Source organism: Cervus elaphus, chromosome 23 (genome assembly GCF_910594005.1).
Source record: "Cervus elaphus chromosome 23, mCerEla1.1, whole genome shotgun sequence".
Classification (NCBI taxonomy): domain Eukaryota; kingdom Metazoa; phylum Chordata; class Mammalia; order Artiodactyla; family Cervidae; genus Cervus; species Cervus elaphus.
The window spans coordinates 25,165,436-25,184,172 of record NC_057837.1 but is presented as its reverse complement, the minus strand read 5'-3'; the positions used below and the strand labels follow the sequence as shown (position 1 = coordinate 25,184,172).

At 42.2% G+C, this 18,737-nt stretch overlaps 1 protein-coding gene across 20 annotated transcripts in view; it reads right to left on the bottom strand.

Moving 5' to 3' along the window:
• The window catches only part of KIAA1217 (KIAA1217 ortholog), a 440,669-nt gene that overhangs the window by 97,077 nt on the left and 324,855 nt on the right, over positions 1-18,737 (bottom strand). Inside the window, exon 1 of one of the 20 annotated variants that reach the window (XM_043883238.1) lies at positions 8,961-9,762. The exons of the other annotated variants lie outside the window; for them this stretch is intronic. The gene's annotated coding sequence lies outside the window, so the exon portion shown is untranslated. Of the gene's footprint in view, positions 1-8,960; positions 9,763-18,737 lie in introns of those variants that run through there. 20 annotated transcript variants of the gene reach the window in all.

The following is an 18,737-nucleotide window of genomic DNA, read 5'->3' as shown; positions in this document are numbered from 1 at the left end:
ATCGAAGAGGCAAGCTCCCATCAAAATCTCCATTCTATTGTGTGGCTGTTGTTTAGTTGCTGAGTTGTATCCGACTCTTTTGCGACCCCATGGACTGTAACCTGCCAAGCTTCTCCGTCCATGGGATTTTCCAGGCAAGAATACTGGAGTGAGTTGCCATTTCCTCCTCCAGGGGATCTTTCTGACCCAGGGATTGAACTTGAGTCTCCTGCATTGGCAGGCGGATTCTTTGCCACTGAGCCACTTGGGAAGCCCTCCATTCTCCTGTGGGCTTGGCTAAATCCTCATTCAGAAAGCTGACCTCACTCAACTTAGGGTGACAATCGTAAGTGTTTCTCCATCTGTAAATATTTTCAATTAAATCTGCCAGGAAAAGATGGATATAGGGAAAGGAAACATTTTTGGAGACTTCTTATTTACCAGATGCTTTCCAAAATTCCCATTTAATTCCCAGCACATTTCCATCAGAAAAAGGATAAAATCCCCATTTGACAGATGAAGGAATGGGGGCCACAAAGTCAATATACCAGAGCCAGAACAATCTCCAACTCTCGGGTTAAGAAATCAGTGTAGAGACCTGACCTTCTCTGAGGATTCTTCAAAGAAGGGTACTTGAAGCACTGTTCAAGAATCACTAGGATCAGTATTACTCCCGTCCAAAATCAGTCCCAGAAATACCTGAATGAAGTCATTTGGATTGAATATTGCAAGAGACACAAGAGGAGAGTAACAGAGATCAGACCGCAATACTGTTATCTACAAACATGGGGGAAAACCACCTTCCAAATGATGACTCCAGGGCATCCAAGAGCCCCACACGAGTGCTCCATTTCAAAGGAATACCTTTATGTTTTCAGTTCAAATATCAAGCCAGCCAGCCAGCCAGCGGACAAGGCTCAGAAATCTGAGATGGTCAGCAAAACCACTGCCTCTCCTTATTTGGATAAATAACAGCCTCAAAGACAACCAGTTTGGGAGTCGAGCATACCCTGAGGCTGGGCTTGGCATGCTTTCCACCCACGCCCTGCCAGGCCTCACCCAGCACGGACAGTCCCGGCTCCCTACCAGGTTCTGCCGAGGCCAGGAGCCTCCCCAGCAGTCACAAGATCTGCTTCTCTGCATCCCAGGGACACACTGCTGGGCCTCTGAGCATTCCTCCCCTTGAGTGATGCCCTGCATTCCTGACACGGGGTAACCTGGAGAAACCACACGGATAGATACCTGCTCAGGATGTAAGGAAATCACACACCACATGACCGCCACAGGCGGTCACACACCACGGGCCCACATCAGGCAAGAGGGAGCTCTGGTCTAGTTGTCCCCCCTTCTCCCCACCCCAAACATTGCCCCTGAAAGGAAAGAATCCTCTGTCACACAGGAGTTGAGGCAAGTGACAAAAACGCTTTGTCATCTCGGAGAACCTTCCCAAGTTCACGATGAGCAGCAAGAGGTTGCAACTCCCTTCAAAAAGAAACAGGCTCTAGGCTGACCCTAAAGAAGCTAGTTCATCTTCCCCCACTGCCCAAGCCAATCTCCAGCTTTTTTTTTTCCCCTCTTCTCCTTCTTTGTATTATCCTTTCTTTCACTTTTCTTCCTTTCTCGGAAAAGCAACATTGGGGCAAAATTTCTCCCACGGAGGACAGGAAGATATGTGTTGATAAACAGACAAAGGGAGTTTCTTAAAATCAGATGTTTTTGGCTTGATTCTGAAAACCCTCAACTCTCAACAACTTCTTCAATGTGCTGAAACCTACAAATTAGTTTCCAAAGTCTTTTTTTTTTTTTTTAAAGATGCAGTCATCCTCCCTTTGATCAGTACTCTTCTCCACCATGATTCAGAGGGAAGGCAGTAGGGTGTGGTGGAGAGAGCCCTGGATTATGAATGAAGAGACGTGGTTTCTCTTCCTGAGGATCTCCTTGGGCTGTGGTCTCACAGCCCTGACTGTGGTCCTGCCACCGAGCTCTTCCGAGACCCTGGTTCTGCTGCAAATGGGTTTGGGAACAATTGTCGTTACCCTCCTGGTGCTGTGAACATCAAAAGAGCTAAATTATTCTTACTATGACTTTGCATGCAGAAGAGCGTGGTCATCGCGCAGTAGGATTAATATCATCAATGAACAGTGATAGGCTCACTCCATGAATCGGGAGCAAATCAAACAGATAAGCCCCACTGTAATATAGGCATAGAAGGGGGAAGAAAATGACACACTCTCTTCTTGAGAAACAAAAGCTCATTAAAGAAGGAAGATTCTGAACGTAGCCGATGCAAGAACAGAACACTATATTATTTTCCAGAGATCTCATCCTTGAGAAAAATCCAATTATATATGCTATCAACTCACCATCAAAGAGGTGCTTTTCCTCGTTCCTATTCCCAAATGAATTGGCCATCCTGAATCAAGATCAGGCAATATAAGACTCCCCATCCACTTGATAGGGCTTCCTAAATGGCTCAGTGGTAAAGAATCCACCTGCCAACACAGGAGATGCAGGAGACATGGGTTCAATCCCTGGGTCAGGAAGACCCTCTGAGGAAGGGAACGGCAACCCACTCCAGTATTCCTGCCTGGAGAATTCCACGGACGGAGAGCCTGGTGAGCTACAGGTGCATGGGGTCGCAGAGAGTCAGACACAAGTGAGCGATTGAGTACACACACACACACACATCCACTTAATACTGGTTCAGCTAGTAGATTCATGTATTCAGTTCAGTCACTCAGTCGTGTCTGACTCTTTGCAACCCCAGGGACTGTAGCACGCCAGGCCTCCCCGTCCATCACCAACTCCCAGAACTTGCTCAAATTCATGTCCATCGAGTCGGTGATGCCATCCAACCATCTCATCTCTGTTGTCCCCTTCTCCTCCTGCCTTCAGTCTTTCCCAGTATCAGGGTTCATGTATTAATTATTTATAAATTCATGTATTAATTATTTATAAATTCACGTATTAATTATTTATAAAAATTGTGAGATGGCTGATGACGCACAGTTTTGTTTTGGATCTTGCTTCTTCCCTTCCTATCTTACCACTGGGGAGAACTCCTCTTTGGGAATGAAAAGAGAATGCATGTCATCACTTGCCTGCGACTGGAACAAAAGTTTTGGTTGGTAAGGAGGAAGCTGAACCAAGTAGGTAAAGGCAAGATTTGGGATGCGCTCAAAATTTCAACTATACAGTCTGAGCCCCACATTTGTATTAAAAACACGAACCTGTGTGCTTTAGAATACTTCTGGATAGAAAAATATTTATCTTGCAGTACTGCTCAAAAATTTTTTGATTTTTTTTTTGTACAGCAATGTGCTGAGTTAATGCAAATGTCAAAATGTTTTGTTATTGGGCATACATGAAGAGGTGGCCTTGCATGTATATTCACTGTCTCTACATTTACAATATGAAAATACATTTGGGTAGTTTTCATATTATTAAGATGCACTGTGAATATGAGTACATATCTGTAGATAAAAATTCTCTGCCCAAATCTAAAATATCCAAATACCACATCTGACTCATTTTTTATGCTCTAGTCACAGAGTAATACCGGATAGAAACTTATTAGCATTTCACCAAGTTTCTTTGGATCATTGTTACGAATAATAAAAAATACAGAAACATTTTAAAACAACATATTTCAGTCTTCAAATGGTCAGATTAACATAATTATAGCCTGAGGTTGCCAACAGTGGCACATTTCTCATTTTCATGAGAATACAGAGGTTTTACCCTGGATCACAAGCTAACAGGCTCCTTGGTCTAAATATATACAGTAAAATCTGCAGCAAATTTCTGAAGCATTAAGATCCGAACCCTGGAGATATCTAGTGAGTAATTTGCACTGCAGTAGAGCAGATTTTTTGTTGTTGTTTTGTTTTGCAGTTACACAGCTGCTAGGAAATACATTTTTAGGTCCTATTTTCAAGGCAAGCAAAAATGATATCCAGTTTGTGGCTATGTACCCAGAATGTTCCCTGGGTCCCTCTGGCAAGGGAGTAGAGACCCACCTACAAAATGTTCCATTCAGTTGCCTTCCTCCTTGAAAGTGAAGACAAGGAAGTGAAGACAGTCCTAGACACTCATGTAGGTGAAGCATCAGACTTTGACTGTGACACTCAACACTTTTCCCGAGAAACACGCTTTGAAGTTTAAGCGCGCTATAGATCCGGTCCCCACTATGTCTCAATTACCGCATCACTGACATCGCTACCATTTCTTGTTTGGCTTTTCCTTTGGCAGCTCTTGCCACCATATCAAGGGCAAACAAAAAGGAACAGGTTCAAAGAGTTCAATCAGAGCAAGGGCAAGCATGACCTTTGATTTCACAGGAAAAGGGAAAAAAAAAGAAATTAAGTGCATTTGCCGAGGGAAACACAGTCTTTGTATTTCAGGATACAGAGGGAGTTAGTGCCGCCTGAGCGAGGAGAAGCAGTCCTCCAGCTGAAGTGATACACCCAACCGTCACATCTTTTATCTGGACGGGTCTTAGATACATAAATCTGCTGAACAGTTCTGAACGGAACCGATTTTCTTTGGGGCCAAGTAACAAGATGCTGAAGGCCTCCAGGACTCAAACAAGAATTAGATTTTATTCTGACATCAAAATGGCGCATTGTTGTGAACTGTATCATGTTTAATGATGTTTTGCTCTGTCTCTTCCATAATTTGGGGCTTCATCTTAAAGCCCTGGTTTCTACACTTCGCTCAATTATAACAAAACTGTCACCATCTTGGCCACATTCTAATACTAACTATATTACTATCACTCATAATGCTTTTTTTTTAATGTTTTAACCAATAACTTTCTAAATTAAAAAAAAATTATTTACTTATTTATTTTTGGCTTTGCTGAGTCTTCATTGCTTGCTCAGGCTCTCTCTAGTTACAGCGAGCAGGGGCTGTTCTCTAGTTGCGGTACGCGGGCTTCTCATTGCAGTGGTTTCGCTTCTTGCAGAGCACAGGTACACAGGCTTAGTTGTGGGATCTTTCTGGACCACGGGTTAAACCCCTGTCCCCTGCTGTCAGGCAGATTCTTCACCACGGGATCACCTGGGAAGTCCAATGCTTTTCTTGACATCAGTTTTAAATTGACTTTTTCTTTCTTTCTTAGTTGGGATGAACAATAATACTGATTAACTCTCAGGTTCCCTGTGCTACTTGTCTTTCCAACACGTGACACAACAACATAATACAATCATTAAAATGTAAGAATCTGTTTTCCTTTTTGCTATCGAAACTCACCAGTTCCAAGTGAAGAACAACACTGAAAATATTCGTGAGAGTTTCCAGCTAGGTTACCGTAGGAGCCATTGCTTCAGCAAAGAGGCTGACTTTTGCAAATAATGCTATAATATTACCCAACCCTTTTTAGCCAAGATTGCTTTATTCAAAGCATCTCATAATTTGAAGCAGCTGCTGTTTTTCAGTTGACTTGATGGCCTATTCTCCTTCAATAAAAATATTGGATAATCTAAATCTGGTTAGTTCAAAATCCATTTATTTTGGGGCCAGGCCCATGCATTTCCAATTAATGAGCTCTGGCCCCATGGCAGGGTTGTGTTGCTATCTGGACAGGAAGGGGAACCTGGCTACACTTAACTGCAACACAGATGGCCCAGGGAAGTCAGATATACAGTATTCTCCTACATCAACCAAGAGAACACACCTTCGTGGGTCCTGTGGGATGAGAGCCAAGGCAGGGAGGCACTGGAGATGGAGAAAGAGCTGGTCTAAGGGACCAGCGCTTGGGGTCCAGCCCTGTTTTTGGTCAGTCACTTCTTAATTCTGTGATCTTTACCAAATCACTCCATCCATGCCAGGCCTCCAGAGTCTCGACTGACCAGGGTGGAGGGGGGGCGGATTATAAAAGATGATGTGCAAGACCTTCTTTCCACCTCTGAAACCCTATGATTCCAAGTCATCTGGGCCTATTTCTTGAAGTAACACCAATGACACAGATCAGATTGTATTTCCTCAGCCACCAAGCTGGAGTCGCAGTTCAAGTGTCTCAGGAGCAGACGTATCGCTCCTGCAAATTACATGCAGACCCCATGGGAACAAAACAGGACAGAGAGGAAATGGCTTAGCACCGGGTGATTCGTAGCTCGAAGACACATTTTTTCCTCTTTAAAAAAATTAGTAAGTGCTTTTTCTCCTACAAATATATATATAAGTAACATGATTTATATAAAAGTAGTTATATAAAATACTGAGAATTTTAGAAAAAGTATAAAGGAAAGAATGGTCCCCAGAGACACACTATTATACATAAAATAGAAAAGCAACAAGAATTTACTGCGTAACACCAGGAACTATATTCAATATCGTGTGATAACCTATCACGAAAAAGAATCTGAAAAAAAATGTATAACTGAATCACTGCTATATACCTGATATTACAATATTTATAACACTGTAAGTCAACTACACTTAAATTAAAAACAAGGAATGATAAAAGAGTGACCCACGGAAGCTCTCTACAAAGTAGGACCTTGGAATGAGGGAGCCTAAGCAATGTACCATGTAGTCTGGGCTTCCCTGTTGGGGACCCAGTGAGAAGACAGAAAAGCAAAACGTCAGGAAGGAGGCAACATGTGGATGCAAAGAATACCACCTGCAAAGGCCAGGACTTAAGCTTCCTGTCAGAGGCAATTTCCACTAACATCTGTATTTACAAGAGCCAAGCTGAGAGATACAGTTTGGATATCAAAGGGCAGAGGGTGTGGTGTAAACTTCTCCCCAGGAATGGCTAACAACCCAGCATGCCCCCCCACCCCAACCCCCGCTGAAGGAAAAGGAAGGTCCCGTTCCCACTGACTTTCCAATGTGTTGGTTGTTAGCCAGCCCTGGATCCTACGCAGCCATGGAAGCTGGAAGCAAGTGGCCTTGCTCCTGCAGCCCAAGTTCAGGGCTGGGATGAGCAGCTGCATCCCTGATGATACTGTTGGCTATAATTACTTCGCCTAGCGAATTACCAGGATATTTTTGCAGCCGAGTGGATGTCTCAATCTTCAGACGGTGGGGGGTTGAGGACAGCCACAGCCCGTGCCTCTGGGGTGGCTTGAACCCTCCACCTCCGACGTTCTGTAACTTTCTTCCTGTCCTTCTCCTAACAGCGCTGCCAGGAGTCTGGAAGTGCAGCAGGCAGGCACATGCAGGCCTGTCTCCATTCAAAGACACTTTCTCCCTTGAAAACTGGGCTCATGAATCAGCTCCTTGCTCTGTCCTGGGAAGATGGTTTTTCTGAGTGCCACGGCACATGAAGTGAAGGAGGAAGCAGGATGGAGGAGACGGTAGTTCATCCACAGTGCTTTTTTTTTTTTAATTGGAGGATAATTGCTTTACAATATCGTGTTGGCCTCTGCCATACATCATGAATCAGCCTCAGGTATACATGTGTTCCCTCCCTCCTGAATCTCCTCTCACCTCCCACTCCATCCAGCCCTCCAGGCTGTCACAGAGCACTGGGCTGAGCTCCCGTGTCACACGGCCAACGCCCACTTGTTATCTACTTTACATATGGAAACGTGTGTTTCCATGTCACTCTCTCAATTTGTCCCACCCTCTCCTTCCCCCACTGTGTCCACAAATCTGTTCTCTGTCTCTGCCCTGCTTTTTGCTATCCCCACACTATCGGACACTATCAGACATTTACTGTTTTCTTTTCACTCCAAGTAAGTTGCAGCCAGGTCCCTGGATAAACAACCAGTCTGCTACTAGGTTTTGGATGTTACAGATGAAACCAAAAAAAAAAAAAAAAAAAAATCCAAAACATTTCTCTTGAAGCCAAGTAAGCATTGCTTATTTATAATTACTATTTTCAAGATAAGTTATCGGTATCTGACTGCAGACTTGGAGTCTTAGCTACTGGTAAGGAAGGGAGTGCAGTGTAGGATTTAAAAACAAGGACTAGAAAGACAGTCAGCCTGGGCTCAGTCCCAGTTTTGATTCCAGCTAGTGTGTGACTTGTCACTTGATCTCTCTCAGCCTCAGTTTTCTTACCTTAAAATGGGTATAATAGTACCTATGCCTTGCGGTTATAATGACCAAATGAAATAATATATATTATTTAGACCACATTGGTTAACAACTTCTCATTCATATGAACTCATCTATAAATGGAGATAAACATATTCAGGCACACATGTACCTTTAAAAGGAAACAGACTGACTTAAAAAGACACTGATCTTATTAAATGTCTTTAAAAGAAATATATACAAAATATTGTGATTGAACTATTATTGCAAGGATAAGACAGAATAGTTATCTCAAGTACATACAATTTCTGCCACAGATTTTTTCCGGGTTTTTCCATTAAACCTCATATAACAGGCATAGATCTGTTATATAAAAATTGCAGACATTTTAAATGTTGTACATAAAGCTTAAATGGATATATCTCAAAGAATTTTTTAAAAACCAAGATAAAAAAGTCCTTTATATTTTAAAATGTAAGGTGATTTTCACAAGGAAAATACAACAGATAATGTTTTCCTTGAATACTGAAGGAAACATACTAACCTCCCCCTCTGCCCCCCAATTTGTACCACGCCTTCAAATTTTCAATTGTCTCAGAAACTGAATGCAAGTCAAATATCTTCGTGAAAACACTGAAAACTGTCACAAAACACATGCATCAATGAGATCTGTACAAGCAAACAACATCGACACTTGAAATCCTTTTCTAAATTATAAGGTTAAACAGAAAGATCACGAGATTAAACAGAGATTTATAGACTGGAGACAGCCCAATGTAACTTAAGTGGATTTTAAAAAACAGACCAACACCAATAACAAAGAAGTTTCCTTCTAAGCAGTGTGCAAGAAGTTAAAATAAAAACCTAGCATCTCAATTCCACATGGCATGGAACTTGAATACAGAAAAGTTGACTCATTTGGAGGTAAACGTGCTACAACAGGGACCCCAAATCCTGAAAACCCTATTTTGTTATAAAGATACAGTTCTTACCTTACATCTTTTACAAACTGTTCTCTTCTAGAAGAAACTTTCTAGACGTTCAGAGACCTTGAAACCACCCATCTCTCGAATGCTTCCAGCTCCGCCTGTCTTGATGGTAACTAAATGCAAGGCTTGGGTTTTTTTTGTTTTTTTTTTTTTAACAGAAGGAAGCTTTTAGTCAAAATATGTGGTTTAAAGGAGCAGTATCCAGCCTTGTTAAAACTATTTCACGGACATTCAGAGGTTTTGTTTCTCCTCTATGAAAGTTAAATCTGAGTAGGAAGGCATTTTTCCTGTCCCGGAAATCAGCATAACTAAAAACCAATGCTGAGTTAACGAGAAATGTTTCTTCCATGTGTTCCGTCTGGCAGAAACGGCAAGCCATATCAAGGGAACACGTGATGTTTATAAATACAATATGGCTCGTGTTGTCATAACCTCTCAATGACAAAAAAAAAAAAAGAAAGAAAGAAAAAGCAGGCAGCCACACAGCAGGAAAGATGAGATCTGTATCATTTGGAAGCTGCCTGTCAGATATGCATATATTACTAGTTCTTGCACCTTAAAAAATAAAATAGAGCTGGAAGCAGTGAGGAAGGGAAAAAAAAATACCCTGCTCTGTAAAGCCACTGTACGAAAGCGTATAAATGATGAGTTGTGTTTGCCCAGCTAATAATTTCAATAAGAATAATTCCTTACCAACTGCAGCAGAAACATCTTTTCGCCTGTCAGAAAGACACATCATAAAAGGGACATAATGAGGTACATACCTGGTAAGCCAGTTCTATAGAGGTAAATCAACTACACTCTTTAGCAAATAAGAGAATGAAGGAAAGCTGGCACAAAGCTGGCAACAGATGTGAAAATTACAGACGTCTGTACCACTACTGATTACTGACTGTCTGATCTTCTACTACAGGGGACCCCAACCTCTAGGATCTAATGCCTGACGGTCTGAGGTGGAGCTGACGTAATAATAATAGAAATAAAGTGCACAGTAAATGTTACGCACTTGAATCATCTTGAACACTGCCCCCCACTCCCAAATCTCTCCAGGGCCATGGAAAAATTGTGTCTTCCACAAAACTGGTCCCTGGTGCCAAAAAGGTTGGGGACCACTGTTCTACTAGACTGGACGATCTCTGTAAGGCAGGTACCATACTTGGTCACTATTATATCTTCAAAATCTTATACAAGAGCCCAAATCACAGTCAAGATTCAATGCATGATGGTTGGGTGAGTGGGTCAGTGAAACTTCACAATCACTGGAAGTAGTTAACTGTTCCAAAATCATCACTCCTACTTTATAAGTCTGGAGGTATCTGAAATACTGATTACCCACTCAGTCTAAAAGCAAGATGTGTCCTGCTGAGTTAGAAATAACAGTAAACCAAGATCTGTCTTCTTTAATTCGTTATCCAGAGATTGGCTTACTTTCTACCATGGGTGAATTTTACTCTTGAAAATAAAATAAAGATCTGTGTGCATTTCTGACAACCAGTTAGTTTAATCTGACAAATCTGTTATTCTCATCCTAAATTATACAGTAATTAACTGCAATAAAATTATATTTATAGGATGAGTAATTTTGTTAGATGTTCTCAGTTCTCATTTTGGTCAGGAATTACTCCTGGGATAAACAAGGGAATGTGCTATAAATCTCAAATGTTTACATGTGCACATCACTGTACTGGTTTTAGCAGAGAAGGCATTAACTGAAAGTGTGTGACAGGAAAAGTGCTGACATAAGCCCCTTTTCCATCCACGTGTTTAAGGAGAATTTCCTCAAAGCAGGACACGGTTGCAGGGAAACAGAGAGTGTGAAGATGAATGGAATAGGGGTTTGCTCCCACGAAGCGTGGAGTTTAGAAAAGAACTTCAGATGTGTACATCAGTAACTACAATGCAGACGGGAAAAGGTGAGGGTTCTCAGAGAGGGGAGAGACAGGTGAGGTTCGATGGAATCAGAGAAGGGACAGTGGTTAGTGAGGCTTGGATAAGAAAGGAGTCAGGAAAGGCATGATGAAGATAGTAGCTGTCGAGTTAGGTCTTCAAAGATGGACGGCAGAGAAAGGAGAATCCTTTCACACTGTTGGTGAGACTGTAAATTGGTGTAGTCAGTATGGAAAACAGTATGGAGATTCCTAAAATAACAGAACTACCATACGACCCAGCTATTCCACTTATGGATATTTATCTGAAGAACACAAGAATACTAATTGAAAAGATATTTGTACCCTCATATTCACTGCAACATTATTTACAATAGCCAATATATGGGAACAACCAAAGTGTCCATCAGTGGATGAATGGATGAAGATGTGAAATATATACATGCATATACATGTATACACACAATGGAATACTACTCAGCCATAAAAAAGAATGAAACCCTGCCACACGCAACAATGTGTATGGACTAGGAGGGTATTACACTAACTAAAATAAGTCAGAGAAAGACAAATACCATATGACCTTACTCATATGTGGAATCTAAACAAACAAAAACACCAAAGTTAATGAACAAAGAAAACAAAAAACAAAGCCACAGATATAGAAAAGAGATTGATGGTTACCAGAGGGAAAGTGGGTTGGGGGGAGGGTGGAATGAATGAAGAGGTCAACGTAGGATAATGGATGGAGACTAGATGTGTGATGGTGACCACTCTGGAGTTTGTATATAGATACCACACACCTGAAACTTATATAATTAAAAAAATGAGTAGCACATGGGTCCTGATGATGAAGACAGTAGTGTGGGGAAGGACAGTAGGGACCACTGGAGGGATGAGGAGGCCAGTTTTGGAGCTGGTCTGTCTGCCTCTGAAACTAGCTCCATCTCTGATGTGCTGTGTGGCTTTGAGAAGGTTTCCTGACCTCTCTGATCCACATCTGAAACAGGGGGGTCATAAGAATTCCTCTCACATGGGGTTGTTCTGAACAAATGAGAGTGATTATGAGCACAATACTTCGCACGGTACCTGGCACAACGTGAGTCTTAGTTACCACTGCCATTATGTGAGTGAAGGGAACATAGGGCAGCTGGGTCAATGAAAGAATGAGAGAATGAAAGAAAATTAGCTAGGGGTGGTTTCCTAAACTTCCGTTTCTAAGGGGTTTTCTTGTCTTAGCCCAAATCCCAAGCCCTTCTTTTCAACCAGAGCACTGCCCTGTAGAAAAAAGGGCCTGAACTCTGTGGCAGGCCAACTTCACACAAACATACTAAATAATACATGTATTTTTTCTTTCTTTCTTTTCTTTTGTTTGGCCATGCCGAATGGTAAGTGGAATCTTAGTTCCCCAACCAAGGATCGAACCCATGCCCACTGCAATGGTAGTGTGGAGTCCCAATTACTGGACTGCCAGGGAATTCCCTTCTTTTTTCCAGGTGGGATACCCTTTTAGCCCAGTCAGACAAGAACAGAAGGGAGCATGTTCACTATAAAAGGAGGCCAGGAAACAGATGCATAATATACACACACAAGAGAATCAAGAAGTGAAACAAATATTTTAAAAAGATATTTCACGTGTTTTAAAATCTTGTTAAGAGCATCATTTCAAAACTTGCAAAACCTGAAGGCAAATGTCAAGGAAGGGAGGCTGTGGGCTAAGTAGAGTCATAACCGGGTTGAAATCCTATGTTTGACATATACCAGCTGTTTGGGCCTGGGAAAGACGTCACTGGCCTTAATTCTATCATCTATAAAAACTGAGTCAGTGTGAAGAGTTGTTGACTCATTTAAATAACATGTAAAGTATTTAATACATTGCCTTCTATGTGGATGCAGAATGGTCTCATATTGAGAAACACAATGGAACAGAATGAATACTACTTATATACCATGACTGATTTCACAAGGAAATTAAGAGTCTACTCAAATCACTACAATTTTGCTCCCCTCCCCAAAAGTCATATTGGAATGTATGACAGAAAGAAGATGAAAGCTGGAAAATTAAAAATAGAGGCCAGGCACAAAGCCAGCACACACCAACCAACACACACGCCGTGAATGCCTGTACGCTGGCTGTGGGTGGGCCACAAATTTAATTCTAAGCCTTAGAGTAGCAACACAGAGGGAAAATGATCACTTACAAGATTCAAAGTGTCCATATGATAAAAATAAACCAGGAGAAGCACAACTATTTCTGGTGACGAGAACAGAGAGATATTTATACAGTGGATTCTCATTAATGACGGAAGATGAATAATACACCGTTTGTAGCACCATCATTATGGCACTCAACACATCGGCTTAACAAGCGTTTACACTTGCCACGGATGAGACACTAAGACTGGCTTTCGGAGGCCTACAAAAGCAACATGAACGGGCGTGTGCCTCTGGAGAACTTATATTCTTATGGGATGGGATGCGATGCACAAGCGTCTAAATGACTAAAACACCAGGAGAATGTATAACATGCCCCCCTAAAAGGAAATATTAAATCTGACAGAGAAGGCTTCACAGAGTAGGCAGTCTTTTATTCATCCTCTAAAAGCAAGTTTTGTTTTTAGCATTTTATTATGGATATTTCCACCAACCATAAAAATAAGTAGAGAAAATAACATAATGAACTCACAGCATCCAGCTCTGACATTTTTCAACATTTTACCAATTTTGTTTCATCAATTTCCACTTTTGGGGTTTGTTTTGCCAGAGCATTTTAAAGCAAACCCCAGCAGCTGTACCATTTTAGCCTGTAAAATACTTCAGTGGGTCTCGTTTTTAAAAACATAACCACCGAGTCATTATTATACCCAACAGAATTACCGGTTATCCGTTAATATCATCTGATTCCTAACACATGTTCAAACTTCCCAAACAGTTTCAAAGATGTCTTTTACATTTGGTTTGTCCCAGTCAGGATCCAAACGTGGTGCACACATGGCTTTTGGGTTGTTAGCGGACAGAAGAGACCTGGAAGAGTGGAAGAGTGTCTCCGCCCACCCTTTTATCACACTTGTCAACGGAACTGAGCTATTGTCCTGTAGTATGGTGGGTGGATGGATTTCGCAAGACATCATGGAGGGAGGGAGAGCGCATTGCAGAGACTCGGTGGAACTGAGGTGGCTCAGTTGGGACGGAGGTGATACGATGATCAGCCTCTGATATTCCCCCCCCCCTTTTTTTTTGGCTGTGCCATGCCGCTTGTAGGGTCTTAGTTCCCTGACCAGGGATCGAAACTGTGACTCCTGCAATGTAGGTATGGAGTTGCAACCACCAGACTGCCAAGGAAATCCCAGCCTGTGCTAGTCTTTTGCACAATGGGAAGTCGGGAGGTGACTTGGGAAATAGCTGCTAGGTTGGAGTAAGAGTTGGGGAGACTGGCTAAAAGCTGTTGCATTACCAACTGAGAGAAAAATAGAGCATGCTGTCACTACAGCATCACAGCAGCGCTGCTAAGAGCCTGGGGTCTGCAGCCAAGCTGCCCGGATTCAGATCTCAACTCTGCACTCTCTCGCTGTGCGGCCTGGGGCAGACGTCTTCAACAGACTTAAGAACTGTTTTCTGAGCTATAAATACAAGGGCTTGTACCAATACCTGCCTCAAAATGGTGTCTTGAGGATTTAAATGAAATTATCCATGAACATGCTTCGTCAAAGGCACAAAAACGTTAGCTACTGTGAGAGTCACGATGCGGGCCAGGGAAGCAGGGTGGTGTGTAAGAGGCCCTGCAGAGTGAGATGGATGGGTTCTGAGGACTGGTGGGATGATTTGAAAAACAGAAGTTGGGTCACTGATAACTCAACTTTTAAAATCTTTTCTCTCCCTCTCATTTAAATACACAGGCACCGCACTCATAGACACACCATCAGCAGTCATGGCTTCATTCACACACACAGGAAAACAAGCAGAAAAAGGTTTGTGGTGGAAAGAAAGATCAGGATTTATGTTTTCTTCTTTGACAGGATACACTAGAAAACATTGGAAGAATATCCATATGAAGACAACTGCTTGGGAGCTGAACATTGGTCTTACACTCTAGAGAAATGGCAGAGCTAGGGATAGAGTTTCAAGGGTCATCTACACTGACCTATTGGTTAAATCAGTAGTAACACAAAAATGACAAGTGGAAAGGTACAGATGAAAGAAAAAGAGCAATTAAAACACACACACACACACACACTCGTAAAGCCTGGCTAAAGGCCCTGCAGACCATGTAGAGGACAAGAGAAAAAAGAAGAGTTAGTGAAGGAGGCTGGGGTGTGTCTGCATGCATGCAAGGGATTCAGAGATGGCAGTGTAATGGAAACCAAGGTTTCTAAGGAGACTGCCCATCACTGTCAAATGCAGGGCTCAGACAGAAGAGGTCTGGGGGCAGTGACTGATTTCGGCATTTGAAATGTTATTTAAGATGCAGAGCCAATACTGGGGGATGTGTTCTCTATGCAAATGTGGAAACTGTCCAACATGCAAGTAAAAATTGAAGACATAGAGAAAGCAGAGAACTGACTGATCGCAGCAAAGAACCTCGGGAAGTAATCTCAAAGCACACATGAAGGTGGAAAAGGGACTTCCCTGTAGTCCAGTGGCTAGGACTCCTCACACCCAACTCAGGGGGCCGGGGTTAGAACCCTGGTCAGGGAACTAGATCCCACACGCCGCAACTAAGACCCAATACAGCCAATACATACACGAATAAGAAGAAAGTGGAAAAGCCCGAAAACTGCAAAAAAAAACCCCACTAGGTTCAGTGAATGGGAAGTCCCTGGTTCCCTCTGAGAGTCATGGAATGGAATATCTCATCTTCTGAGTTGTACATGTGTGAATTACAAACTCGTGAGTACATATATAATTTTAGCAAAAGGGCCCATTCCATGTGATGAGCTCAGACCCTTGGGAACTGAATTATCAAAGCTACTATCTAAAGTGATGAAACAAAAGCCAGGCAATTCATTTAGAGCAGGGTGATTTGCACCCACATGTAAAGAATCAGGAGATGCTCAGTTCGAGCAGAGAACCACAAGTCTCCCTGGGTAGATTAGCTTCAAAAATGCTCAGTTCTGGAAGAAAAGAAAACTCTAAATTGAAAAGATACATGCATCCCATTGTTCACAGCAGCACTATTTACAATAGCCAAGACATGGAAGCAACCTAATTCAGTTCAGTTCAGTTGCTGTTGTGTCTGAAACTTTGCAACCTCATGGATTGTAGCACGCCAGGCCTCCCTGTCCATCACCACCTCCCAGAGCCTACTCAAACTCATGTCCGTTGAATCGGTGATGCCATCCAACCATCTCATCCTCTGTCGTTCCCTTCTCCTCCCACCTTCAATCTTTCCCAGCATCAGGGTCTTTTCCAACGAGTTGATTCTTTGTATCAGGTGGCCAAAGTATTGGAGTTTCAGCTTCAGTATCAGTCCTTCCAATGAATATTCAGGACTGATTTCCTTTAGGATGGACTAGCTGGATCTCCTTGCAGTCCAAGGGACTCTCAAGATTCTTCTCCAACAACACAATTCAAAAGCATCAATTCTTCGATGCTCAGTTTTCTTTATAGTCCAACTCTCACATCCATACATGACTACTGAAAAAAACCACAGCTTTGACTAGACGGACGTTTTTTGGCAAAGTAATGTCTCTGCTTTTTAATATTATGTCTAGATTGGTCATAGCTTTTCTTTCAAGGAGCAAGCATCTTTTAATTTCATGGCTGCAATCACCATCTGCAGTGATTCTGGAGCCCAAAAAAATAAAGCCTCTCACTGTTTCCATTGTTTCCCCATCTATCTGCCATGAAGCGATGGGACCAGATGCCATGATCTTAGTTTTCTGAATGTTGAGTTTTAAGCCAACTTTTTCACTCTCCTCTTTCAGTTTCATCAAGAGGCTCTTAAGTTCTTCGCTTTCTGCCATAAGGGTGGTGTCATCTGTATATCTGAGGTTATTGATATTTCTCCCGGCAATCTTGATTCCAGCTTGTACTTCATCCAGTCCAACATTTCTCATGATGTACTCTGCATAGAAGTTAAATAAGCAGGGTGACAATATACAGCCTTGACGTACTCCTTTCCTGATTTGGAACCAGTCTGTTGTTCCATGTCCAGTTCTCACTGTTGCTTCCTGACCTGAATACAGATTTCTCAGGAGGCAGGTCAGGTGGTCTGGTATTCCCATCTCTTGAAGAATTTTCCAGTTTGTTGTGATCCACACAGTCAAAGACTTTGGCATAGTCAGTAAAGTAAAAGTAGATGTTTTTCTGGAACTCTCTTGCTGTTTCAATGATCCAGCGGATGTTGGCAATTTGATCTCTGGATCCTCTGCCTTTTCTAAATCCAGCTTGGACATCTGGAAGTTCTCGGTTCATGTACTGTTGAAGCATGGCTTGGAGAATTTTGAGCATTACTTTACTAGCGTGTGAGATTAGTGCAATTGTGCAGTAGTTTGAGCATTCTTTGGGATTGCCTTTCTTTGGGATTGGAATGAAAACTGACCTTTTCCAGTCCTGTGGCCACTGCTGAGTTTTCCAGATTTGCTGGCATATTGAATGCAGCACTTTCACAGCATCATCTTTTAGGATTTGAAATAGCTCAACTGGAATTCCATCACCTCCACTAGCTTTGTTCGTAGTGATGCTTCCTAAGGCCCACTTGACTTCACACTCCAGGATGTCTGGCTCTAGGTGAGTGATCACACCATTGTGGTTATCTGGGTCATTAAGATCTTTTTTTGTATAGCTTCTCTATATATTCTTGCCACCCCGTTTTAATATCTTCTGCTTCTGTTAGGTCTATATCATTTCTGTCCTTTATTGTGCTCATCTTTCCATGAAATGTTCCCTTGGTATCTCTAATTTTCTTGAAGAGATCGCTAGTCTTTCCCATTCCATTGTTTTCCTCTATTTCTTTGCATTGATAGCTGAGGAAGTCCTTCTTATCTCTCCTCGCTATTCTTTGGAACTCTGCATTCAAATGGGTATATCTTTCCTTTTCTCCTTTACCTTTAGCTTCTCTTCTTTTCTCAGCTATTTGTAAGGTCTCGTCAGACAACCATTTTGCCTTTTTGCATTTATTTTTCTTGGGGAAGGTCTTCATCACTGCCTCCTGTACAATGTCATGAACCTCCATCCATAGTTCTTCAGGCACTCTGTCTATCAGATCTAATCCCTTGAATCTATTTCTCACTTCCACTGTATAATCATAAGGGATTTGATTTAGGTCATACCTGAATGGTCTAGTGGTTTTCCCTACTTTCTTCAATTTAAGTCTGAATTTGGCAATAAGGAGTTCATGATCTGAGTCACAGTCAGCTCCTAGTCTTGTTTTTGCTGACTGTATAGAGCTTCTCCATCTGAGGCTGCAAAGAATATCATTAATCTGATTTCGGTATTGACCATCTAGTGATGTCCATGTGTAGAGTCCTCTCTTGTGTTGTTGGAAGAGGGTGTTTGCAACCTAAGTGCCCATTAATACATGGCTGGCTTAAGAAGATGAAGGGGTTTTCAGGTGGCGTTAGTGGTAAAAAACCCACCTGCCAATGCAGGAGATGTAAGAGATGTGGGTTCGACGCCTGGGTTGGGAAGATCCCCTGGAGGAGGGCATAGCAATCCACTCCAGTATTGTAGCCTGGAGAAACCCAAGGACCGAGGAGCCTGGCAGGCTGTGGTCCATTGGGTCGCAAAGAGTTGGACATGACTGAAGTGACTCAGCACACAGCATATATAAGCGTGTATGTGTGTGTGTATATATATTTATGTGTATATATACACACACACATCATGAAATACTACTCATCCATGGAAAGAATGAAATACTCTCATTTCATCCATTTCAACATGGATGGACCTA